The sequence below is a fragment of the Pelodiscus sinensis genome, chromosome 8 (genome assembly GCF_049634645.1).
Source record: "Pelodiscus sinensis isolate JC-2024 chromosome 8, ASM4963464v1, whole genome shotgun sequence".
NCBI classification, from domain to species: domain Eukaryota; kingdom Metazoa; phylum Chordata; order Testudines; family Trionychidae; genus Pelodiscus; species Pelodiscus sinensis.
Genome location: NC_134718.1, coordinates 57,555,919 through 57,567,930, shown reverse-complemented (window position 1 = coordinate 57,567,930; position 12,012 = coordinate 57,555,919). Strand labels below are relative to the sequence as shown.

Genomic DNA, 12,012 nt, shown 5'->3' with positions numbered 1-12,012 from the left:
ACTCTCCAGACTGGCAAAGCCTGTCTTCCCATTTTTGAAGGGTGATCACATGATAGATTCTGCCTGTTTTATTGTGCCTGGCTTTTGACCAGAACTTAGACTCTCTAGTTCACTTCAAAACTACATTCTGACCATTAAAAAGGAAATTACTCATTTCTGTATTACAAATCTTGACAAAAGCAAAGAATATGAGGGTCAGTTCTTGCAGTATGCTCGCCATGTGTTGTTTAAAAAACACGTATCAGACTGTGAGTGGTCCCTGTGTTCTGTAAGAGAGCGCCCTGGCCTTTCCACTGTAATGTACTGCAATGCTGCTTTTTCAATCCATGCCAGTGAATTAAGCTGAAATGGTCAGAAAATTAAAATGCAAATGGTGAAAAGTGGCAAATGAAGCATATTACAGTAGCTCATAGGACAGTGTATATTATCAAACATTACTATTGATACACATTCTGGCTACCCTCCAATTCAGAGCAGGAAAGATTTATACCATCACTTGTCTAGTATTGAATTTGGGACATTATAAGCTTGTCCTACTTGCAGCTGGTCAGCCGATGGTCAGGGGTGTGTGTGTGTGTGTGTGTGAGACACCCGAGTCTTCAACTGCTGGGACAAACGGCCCTGTTGCAGTGGGCAGTCTAGGAGAGACTGACGGGCGCCCTGAGGAGTTTAACGTCTGTGTCTTAGTCCGCTAGGATCGGGATCCCTTCGCGGAGGGCAGCTGACAGACGCCCCAGAGTTTATAGGAAGAGCTTATTACATCTCAGATTTTAACTGCTAGGATACAGGATCCCTTCACAGCGGCAGCCTAGGGAAGACTGAGAGATGCCCCTACGGATCTGTCCTCTGGAAGCGACACGATCCAAATGCCCAGCTCTGCCTGTATCTATCTGTCCCTTATTACCGCCTGAAGTTCTTTTAAATTTTGCTTGGTTTTGTTACAGCAACTGAAGGAGTCAGGTTAAAGCTTAAACAGTTACAGGTTTATTAAAGAAGCTTATAAATCATATGGTTACAATGGCTAATGCTCTATTTCTTATCTGCTAGAAAATATAGATCTTAAAAATGGTTACAAAGAAAATAAATATAGAAAATAGAAATAATGGTACCAAGTGACAGCTTAATCTTTAAAGAGCTCTAAGTCTATGTGTACACTTAAGACAAAGGACACATCCAGGTACAATTTTTACCCCCTTCTGTGCCTCTCGACTCCAGTGTATCAGGCCAGGGCCGGTCCCTCAATTCCTAGGAAAGACAAATACGAGGTGGGCATCCCCGTGAAATTTCGGGAGGTCAATCACCTAACCCGACCAGCAGATAGATGGTAGATTGACACTCAGAGTAAATGTGCTGCTGGACCCATCTTTATACCCATAGGGGCCCATATCCTCTTTCTTATCTAAAATGCCAAATTGTGTTGGTCTGTCTTTGTGATGCCAGTTCTTACAAGGGAGTTTCAACTTAATTTACACTTGTAAGAGAGCTAACTAAATTGTGAGTACTGGACATTTTTGTACTGGGCGAGAGACTCCTCTCCTCTCCCCCCCCCCCCCCCCCCCCCCCGTGGACGGCTGTGTGTTCATATCAATATAGGTGCCAGCCAAGGCAGTTCTCGCAGCCTCGAGGTCAACAATTGGCGTATCTCTGTTTACAGCCATCCAGGGTCACAGCAGCCTGCATATCCGGGCCTTCTGTTCAAGGCTTTTACTGCTCTGTGTGCCCTGTATGCTCCAGGCAAGCAAAATGGATATTACAGGGGGGTTCCTGTCTGGCTACACAGCCTTTAGAATGTATCCTTGTTGATTTTTAACTTTATAATGGATTTTTTAAAGCATTTCTAATGTTTTTCTGGCATATGTAATACCAATTGGAGAAAAGAAAAAAGTAAAAATGGAAGGGGAAAAAAACACCTGATATATCCTATAGGCAATACCCAACAGAACTTTTGGATGTCCTAAATGTAGGGAATATAAAGGTCAATTCCAATAGCTGTGTCCAAAAATCTTGGATGAGCTAGAGTCAGGATGTCAGTGAGTGAATTTCTATTGCTTTCAATGGGACGTTTGAGCCTAATTGTTTTCAGTTACTGGAACAAAAGATCGATATCTGGCCTTGCAAATGTAAATGAAGCGCGATCATTTAAATCACGGATTCATTTGCCTTTGCCTATAATCCTAATCTACATGGCTCCATCGACGGAGCCATGTAGTCTAGACATAGCCTAGGATGTGACCAATTTTTTGTTTGCTTTCAGCAAATAATATTTCTTATTAAAACATTTCTAGTCATAACAATAGTAAAGCTAAGGTGTCAGAGGTACTTATGCAGTAATTTGGCTTTTCCTCCCAGGGCCTAAGATTTTCCTACCTCCATGATGTCTGATTTTCAACTGGCAATGTCTAAACACAAGATGGCTGACTGCAGCACTTCCAATTCTGAAGTAATACTAGCATGGTGACAGTGACGATCATATTTCAAATATTTTAATTTTGAAATAATTTAATCAGCTTCAGCTGAAGATTATGATGTTATGAATGAATTATGTGATAAAGATGTATTTTTCCATTCCATAGATGCTTTTGCTTCATCTGGCAAATGACTTTTTCTTATTTCAATGTAATTTCCCTATTAGTTTGATATACTCCATTTTCATAGCTGTTTACAGAGAGTTATTCAAAGTACTAGCAACCTGTATTGAAGCCAGGTGCCAAAATGGCGGGGGGAGGGAGGGGTTAAAGAAAAAAGTAATCTTATTGACATTTTATGCTATTTTAGACTAGTCTAGCTGCTGGTTCTCTTACAAGAGCTAATAAAAAAAAAGCCACAAACAGCATATTTTAGTTGAAAGTAATATTGCTAAGCATTTGTCTTTTCAGGAGCAATCATTGTTTCAAATGCCTATTTCATAACCTAGAGGTAAGATGCAAATAATATACATTATTATTCATTTGTATTGTACACCAGAGTTGAGGGGAATGTTTCTTGTTCATAATTATCACACTATCATTAAGCTACTTATCTGAATCTGAAATAAAAGGCAACCTACTTTTTACCTGACTGTCTCCCATGGGTAAACTTTTCCATTGCCAGGCCATGTCATACCAATGGGTAATCGTTGAGAGGTCATTTTGTTTCCAGCATGGCAAGACCAATCTTGTTGCTATTCATACTGCAGGCCTAAGCTCACTTCTCTGCAGTCTAGAAGTAGGATTATTTCCTGGGTATTCTTACTGCTACTCAGACATCTGGGAGATTAGAAGAAGTTATTAAACACACTTGATCTCTTAATAGCAGTCCAATACTTACAAATGTTTGGATATGCTCATTAAATACACACAGAATTTCCATGCGGTCTAGTACTGTGGTGTCCAACCAGCTCTGAAGCAGTAGCCACACTCAACCAGCCAAATAGCCACATATAACGTGTTGGAAACCACGGGTCTAGCACATCCCCCAAAGCAGTGTTATAGACTCATCAGAATGTATGATGTCCCACTGGAACAGAAATTAATAACATTTTGCCTGTTCTCCATATTGAGCATGATGATTCTGTATTTGTGCCCATGATTTCTCTGAAATTTCCTTCCCCACATCAGTCTGCCAGTAGGTAGCTTTTAGTTTCTGTCACTTGCAATATTTTATATAAGGAGAAAATGAATCATGTCTGACTTAGCCTCCACTGTTGTATGCAGTGTTGTTGTAGCCATTTTGGCCCCAGAATATCAGAGAGAAAAGGTGGGTGAAGAAGCATCTTTAACTGAGCCAACTTCATTTTCCCAGCTGTGAGCAGGAATCTGCTTCTGGGTGGGGAGGAGGAGCAGATTGCTGTCTGCAGTTGGGGAGGCAAAGTTGGTCCTTGTCTCTTTAGCTTCTATGAGCATTTTAGATGGCTGGGTTAATATGATAATACAGTTGTCTCATAGTATCTTTCTTGTAGGCATTGGTAAAAATGTTGCACTCAATAGCTAAACTGAAATAGAATCTCCTAGAAAAGTATAAAATGGTTCTCTTTAAATAAATTGTTTGATTCAAATTCCTGCCTCCCTTCCCCATGCCCTAAAATATGATGGATTTTGGTTTGGTTACATGTTTGTGTGGTGTCACAACTGAAGAAAAAAATATATTTGGAGATGCTTTTCCTTTACATTTTAACATGGACTAATATGTGCCAACTCTATAGGGAAAAACTGGTCTGAATTCTTTGGCAGTAAACAAGACCACTAATGAATTTAATACTGGATATGTGCCTGTTTTAATAGAAGCCGATGTGTATTAGAGTTTTGATTTAACCTAATTATTATAGTTTTTAACAGCAATAGAGACTTTTAATGAAGAGATTTACTGGTAATGTTTCCCGTACGACCACAATTCACCAGAATGAAACGGAAATCCCAAGGCTGAACTGTTAAGAGCTGGTCTGCTTCATGCTGTCTTCACTCTTGAGGACGTATTTATATTAATAGGCATTTCACACAGTTACATTTTGCACACAATACACCTTGCGACTGAACAGTTCAGCCACTGTGGGGTTTGCAACAAGGTACAGTAGACCTCAATTATAAATGTTTTCATGGTGATAATGAAGGGAGAGGGGGGTTGGCTTAGAAATGAAAAGCTGGTTTTCACTGCAGAAGTAAGTATACCAACTTCCTTAGTTTTTCATCTTTGGCAGCAAGTCCATTTGACTGAATTTTGGTGCTTGCAGAGCTGCCCTGTTCTTTCTAAAAAAGGGAAAGTAATGGGTCAAGTTTGAGAGTCAGTCATCAAATTATACATATTGCTTCAGTGATTCTGTGCCCACAGGAATGTCAAATACATATTTTAAGCAATTTAATAAAATGATAGCTCAATTGAAAATAAATTAAGATGATATGCTTTGGCCATTTTAGAGTAGTTGGCTAATTTCATGCTCCAGTTACTGTTGTATTTTGAAGTTAGAACTCCCTTACCCTACTGTATTCATTAAAATGGCCACCGCATAAATAGTTAATACTGGCAGCTAGTGTTAACTCTAGTGTAAATATCCTAATTATCTTAATGTCCTGTATATGTATGCAAAGAAATGGAAGAACTTGATCCAAAATATTCCAGAGCTGTCTTCTGTTGTTTTTCAATGCTAAAAATGTACTGCTTTATTTAGGCTTGAACTATGTTTATCTTCCACAAAGCAAAAGCCCTAGAACCTTTTGTTTTCTAATGGGGGAAGGAAGCACATGTATTTCAGGGAGGACAGGAAATTCTATGGGAGGTATGCACACCCAAGGAGAAGTGTTTTATCATCTGGCACTTTGTGTTCTAAAATGATTACAGGCCAGAGCTATATATTCGGTACAAACGCACCCCACCTATATTTATGGAAATGTAAAAGATGACAAGGACCCTAGAGACAAGCAAATGACTGTGTTACTGAAAGATGCTGCTGCAGTAAAAGGGTTTTTTGATTTATGTTTTTATAAGAAATTGGCAGCCTTCATAAGGGCAGGGCTGCATAAGTTCTTGGACAGCTCCTTTGTGCATTCCTAACACTTAAGCAAATTATTGAAATTGCTGATGCCAGTTTTTCAGATAAACTTTTTAAAAAATTCGGAATATGGTGTGACTTAATAAGTCTTTGTTACAAAATGTCATGAATCTAGGTGTTCAAATTCTGCACACGAACCTATTAAGATGTCTACTGATCATATTTTGTTCTAGTTAATTCGGATTTTCATTTTCTTTTGTGCTCTTTGTTGTTGTATTTACTTGGCACCTTAAAGGCATAAAACAGAGTGTCTCTCATTTGGATGAAGACTTTTATTCCAAACTCTGCATGTATCAGTTAAGATTCCAAAACACATTTCAGAAACAGTGGCTGAACCTGGTAGTGTGATTAGTACTCCAGCTCTTAATCAGTTATGATGTACAGTTTTGACTGTTGTAGAATGTATAATAGCTGCCATATTTATCTATATAGTCATTGCTCTAATAGTATCCAACTCTTTGGATCAAATTCATCTGCAGCGTAAATCTGCCAGTATAATGATCAGTGATGAATTTGGTCCATTCTTTTTTCAAGAACCAGTGTAACCCTTTAAGCATAGATGCAGATGATGGTTTGTTTCTAAATTGTTGTCAAATGTGTAGACTTCCAAAATAGTCAGATGGATTTATTCCTTTATCTTTCCAAGGCAGAAGTATGCCATACAATTTACACAATCTAGGTTTTTCAAATGAGACTTTTCAGTCTCAATCTCTTATTTATTCTGTGCTACTTTACAAATTACTTTGATGCTTTAGAAAAAACCCACAAATGGTCTGGTAGCACTTTATAGACTAACAAAACATGTAGATGGTATCATGAGTTTTCGTGGGCATAGCCCACGTCAGTGACCAGAGTGAGTTAGGGCTGCCACACCCCCTAGAAACACTCTTCTTCTGTAGTCTAGCTAGCTGGGCATTTTCTGTCTCAAAACAAGGTATAGCCAGAGCAGTGCTATCACCTTAGGATTTATGAGGACATATGCCCAACCCCTGGCCCAAGGGAGAGGGAGGGACAATTTTTAAATATATGATTTTCTAATTTTCAGCAATACACTAATATTTATTTAAGATAGACAACTATCAGGGATGATCTAGATGATGCTTGGTCCTGCTGTGAGGACAGGGGACTGGACTTCATCTCTTGAGGTCCCTTCCAGTTCTAATATTCTATGAATATATTTAAAGCAACTTTTAAACTAAGTTTCTGTAGACTAACAGTAAATTCAGAATCTGACAGAATATACCTGTTAATTGGCTTCATTGCCACTTGAATGACTCTTTCACAGGGTCAGTGTTCTGCTAATAGGCCTGCTAGAACAGTATTTCTCAACCTTTTTTTTTTATAAAGTACCCTTTAAAAAATTATAAGTACTCCCAGTACCTACTGTTTTCAGACGCACAATTTTTTTTCTACCATTGCAACATATTTGTTTAAACAACTTAATCGTAGCCAGACGGGTGATGAAATTTTTGGGTGTAAAAAGTACAAAAATAATAAAGCGCTGTAAAACTTAAACCAAAAATTCAGTTTTCTCCAAATTTCAGTTGTGTTGTACCCCAGACTTCTCTCAAGAACCCCTAAGCCTACTCATACCACTGGTTGAGAAACCCTGTGCTAGAAAGCTATTGCACTTTTAAGTTAATGAGCTCATTTCCAGAAGACTCATCAGGCTGCAGCAACCACAGATCAAGGATAGAAAGAGGCAAATGGGTGGAAATTAAGACCCATTGGTGCACCAAATTTTTCGATGCCCTATGTTATCTGCATATGGGAAAGTAGGGCCCTAGGCCAGAGTGTCAAATGGGAATTTCACAGAGATGTAGAGGAAGAAATAAGCCCATGGTTTGTAAAGCCATTTGGGAGCTTTTGAGGTGGAAAGCACAGTTTAAATGTTAAAGGTTTTTATAAAACCCTGTTGCATTAGATATAACTTTGCAAATGGATCATCATAACAAACAAATCTTCTAGAACCTTTTCCCAAGAGTTCAGTCAGTAGCTAGCTGTGAGAGAGGCATTCTGGTTAATATTATGCAAATATAATTATAGAAAGCCTATTCATCTTTCCTTTAAGATTTCTATATCCAGTATTGCCAAAAGCAAGTTGCTTTGAAACTGGAGAAGGGTTCTGAAAAGTGGCAAATGAACACAAGTTCAAGTTGACTTTTCAAGATGACACAATCTTCTCTATTAATTACAAACATACTTTATGGCTTCTGGATTATTTTTGGCTTTCACTGCCTGACAAGATTCAGTAGCTTTTTTTTAAAGCCGCCTTCTCTAATAATATAAGGTAATGTTTTCTGATTATTGTTCAGCAGTTCCTAGCACCTCTCCCTACTACTGAATCCACAGAGCTGGGTTCCCCACTGTGAAATTGATGGGAAACAGCTTGAGTCTAACCGTCAAGACTGACTTTGTGGAATTGTACTGATCTTAGTAGTGGCCTGATCCTCCAAAACAGAACTATGTGCCTAAGAAGAGTTTCTACATATATTGTCTAATCTCCATAAGGCCTAGAGTTCTTGTCTTTATTATGTTATTTCTGGATCAGTAACTGGTTAAATGTCAAGAGATAAAAAGTAGGAATAAATTACCTGTTTTCATCATTGGGATCAGTGCTTTTCAACATATTTAAAAATGATCTAGAAAAAAGGGGTAAACAGTGATGTGGCAAATTTTTCAGCTGGTACAAAATTATTTGAGAGACATAAATTCAAAGCTGATAAAAATCACAGAGATCTCACTAAAGGAGGTCACTGAGCAACAACTGGCAGATGAGTTTCAGTGTTCATAAATGCAAAGTTGTGCACATTAGAAAATATAATATCAGCTATACATACCTAATGACGGGGTCTAAACTAGCTGTTGCCACATAGGGAAGAGATCATGGCATCATTATGGATAGTTCTCTCAAAACATCTGCTCAATGTGCAGTGGTGGTCAAAATATCCAGCTGTTAGGAACCACTAGGAAAAGGAAAGATAGAAAATATCATAATGTCACTATACAAACCTAGGCTGTGTCTACATTGGCACCCCTTTCCGGAAAAGGGATGCTAATGAGATCAGTCGGAATTGCAAATGCCGCAGGGAATTTAAATATCCCCTGCGACATTTGCATGAACATGGCTGCTGCTTTTTTCTGGCTCGGGGTTTTGCCGGAGAAAAGCACCAGTCTAGACGGGATCTTGTGGAAAATAAGCCCTTTTCTGGAAAATCCCTTATTCCTAAACTTTCAAGTAGGAATAAGGGATCTTGCGGAAAAGGGCTTATTTTCCGCAAGATCCCGTCTAGACTGGCGCTTTTCTCCAGCAAAACCCCGAGCCAGAAAAAAGCGGCAGTCATGTTTATGCAAATGCCACGGGGGATATTTAAATCCCCCACGGCATTTGCAATTCCGACTGGTCTCATTAGCATCCCTTTTCTGGAAAGGGGTACCAATGTAGACACAGCCCTATAGTATACCTACACCTTGAATACTCAGTGCAATTCTGGTCACCCTATCTCTAAATATATGAAAATTGGGAAACGTACAGAGGAGGGCAGACAAAATGTAGGGGTACGGAACAGCTTCTGCATGAGGAGAGATTAAAAAGACTGGGACCGTTCTGCTTGGAAAAGAGAAGACTAAAAATAGATCTGATAGAGGTGCGTAAAAATTATGAATAGCATGAAGAAAGTGAATAAGAAAGTACTCCTTCACACAACCTAAGAACCAGTGGTCGCCCAATGAAATTAATAAGCAGCAGGTTTAAAACACACAAAAGGGAGTACCTTACAAAGTGCATAATCACCTGTGGAGCTCATTGCCGGGGAGTGCAGTGAAGGCCCAAAATATAACTGGGTTCAAAAATGAAATTAGATAAGTTCATGGAGGATGGGTCTGTCAATGGCTATTAGCCAAGATGCTAAAGGATTCAAACCCATGCTCTGGGTTAAGCTTCTGACAGTCAGATGCTGGGACTGGACAACAGGGGATGGCTCGTGTGATAATTGACCTGTTCTATTCATGCCTTCTGAAGCACTTGTCATTGGCCATTGTTGGAAGGCAGGATATTGAGTTAGATGGACTAATGGTCTGACCCAGTTTGGCCATTCATATGTGTCAGCTTATGTATGTGTTGACTTTCTAGGCAAAGCCAATATGTACTCATTTGATTACACTTACCAGGCCTGTTTTCAATAAACAGTGGTAATGATAGCAAACCATCGGTCAATATTAATCCATTCCTTTTGGCTAATTCTTTTCACATTCTGAAAACATTTTCTCATCACTCATGGAAGTACCCAGAGGCTTATGGCCTCAGCCTTTAAAATTAAAACTTATATAGTAGAAGGATCGATGAAGAGATCAGGTATTACGGAATAGTCTTGTCTATTTCAATGGGCTTATTCAGATATCTGGGGAGAAAAGGGAACCAAATCTTCTCCTGTATATAAGTGATTAATCTGAATTTATTTCTTTAAAGATTCAAATCAACAGAATTTTCATAATGAAGTGTATATACTAGTCAAACCATTTGGAATGTGTGTGATGTACACAGCAGTAAGTGTGGATGGGATGCACACTTAGTAGCTGTTGATCAGCGTTATGCGGTATTCTACTGTGGTAATGAATATCTGAGTCTTTAATGAGAGCTTTCAATGACCATTTATGTAAATAGATCACTTTCTGTGAGCATTTCACTGATAATTTTCTGCAAGTTCTAGATTGCATCCTCCAGTTGCTTTCATAATAATGCTTCCGAATAACCAGATTAGAGAGCATGTGGACATTTCTGGTCCTACTGATGAGAGGAAGCAGGGCAAAGGAGCCTGTTGCCCCCAGGTCTGGTGATTCAAAAGGGCCAAGGACTCCCGGGTACTGACACTGCTACCACAGGGGCAGTGGCAGGCAAAGCCCCTGGCCCTTTAAATTGCTTCCAGAACACCACGCGGTGCGCTCTGGACAGCTCTGAGGTTTCCATCCCTTCTGCTCGAGACCCCACCCCCTTCTGGGAGCAATGAGCTGGCCCCCCTGATCTTCCCCAGGGTCCTGGGGAGTCTGTCAGCCCCCCTGCACACTTTGCAGATGAGGAACTGAGGCCCAGAGCAACTTGGTGGCAAAGTCACAGAGTCTGTGGCAGCACTTGAAATGAACCAAAGATTTCCTGAGTTCCAACCTAGGTCTTTAACCACAAGACCATCTTTCCTCCTTCAATGGGTGTGGTATAAAACAGAGTGGAATATTTTTCTTTAATCTCGTATCTTTTTAGCACAATCGCCATTGCTAAATACTATTTAACAAATCAAAGCTACTTTCTATTTTGACTCTTGCTCCTTGCTCTATGTAGTGGTTCACCACTGGTGTGGTTGCTTTTCCCCTGCTATAAAGTAAGCCTGTTTTCAATTAAAAGCAAACTGAAAGACACATGAGTTCACTGCAAAAAGAAAAACCCAGCACTCGTTATATGAAGAGAAAGTAGGAAGGCAATTTGTCACTGAAAGCTTTGTCCTATGTGTGTTGTTTTCCGGCACCATTTTTAATCCCACTAGAGCCTTTCACTATTTTGTTACTGTCAGGCCAGTAATAAAGCTTTTGCTTGTTGTTGCTTTTACCACAAATATCCTGCTTAAAGTGGAATCGAAGCCATTCATCAAAAAGTCAACACATATTTTAACTTAAATCTCATTGACTCATTTGTCCTGTCTAGCTATTTCTATGCCAACCGTCCAGACTCTAAGGCAATTACTTGTAAAGAATACTGTTTTCCCTTCTGGCATGTGTGCCTAATGCACTTCTAATGGCTTATGATATTTCCCCATGTCATGCTACTTGCTGAACCTAAGGGAAAATTTAAATCTCCATTATAGTCACAAATGAGTAACCTCAGAACAGCCTGGTACCTGGAGTAAACTATGTAGCTCCTGTTCCGCTCTGCTCAGTGTTAGGGAGTCAAAACATTGTGGTCAGATGATGAGAAATGGGAGCCACCACTCTATGGCTGCATCTAGATCGGCATGATTTTGCGCAAATACTTTTAACGGAAAAGTTTTTCCATTAAAAGTATTTTCACAAGAGAGCGTTTATACTGGCATGTGCCTTTGCGCAAAAGATTTGCTTTTGTGCAAAAGCAACCGTGCCAGTGTAGATGCTCTCTTTTGCAAGACAGCTCTGATGGCCATTTTAGCCATCGGGCTTTCTTGCACAAGAAATCAACTTGGCTTTCTACACTGGCCCTCATGCACAAGAATACTTGCGCAAGAGGGCTTATCTCTGAGTGGGAGTGTCGGAGTATTTGTGCAAGAACCACTGATTTTGTACAGTACAAAGTCAGTGTTCTTGCGCAAATATTCACGGCCAGTGTAGACAGGTGGCAAGATTTTGCACAAAAGCAATTGCTTTTGTGCAAAATCTTGCCAGTCTAGACGCAGCCCATAGGTAAGAGCTGGAGTAGTTATGAGAGCTGCTAGTCCACAAGGGAGGATGGGCCGATACAGGGAGGTAATTAG

At 39.7% G+C, this 12,012-nt stretch overlaps 1 long non-coding RNA gene across 2 annotated transcripts in view; it reads left to right on the top strand.

Annotated features, from left to right (window-relative positions):
• The first annotated feature begins 1,571 nt into the window (after window positions 1-1,571).
• LOC142830443 (uncharacterized) overlaps window positions 1,572-12,012 on the top strand; it is a 121,653-nt gene continuing 111,212 nt past the window's right edge. For both annotated transcript variants that reach the window (XR_012905682.1, XR_012905681.1), the window contains exon 1: window positions 1,572-4,540. This is a non-coding gene — a long non-coding RNA (uncharacterized LOC142830443). The remainder of the gene's footprint in view (window positions 4,541-12,012) is intronic.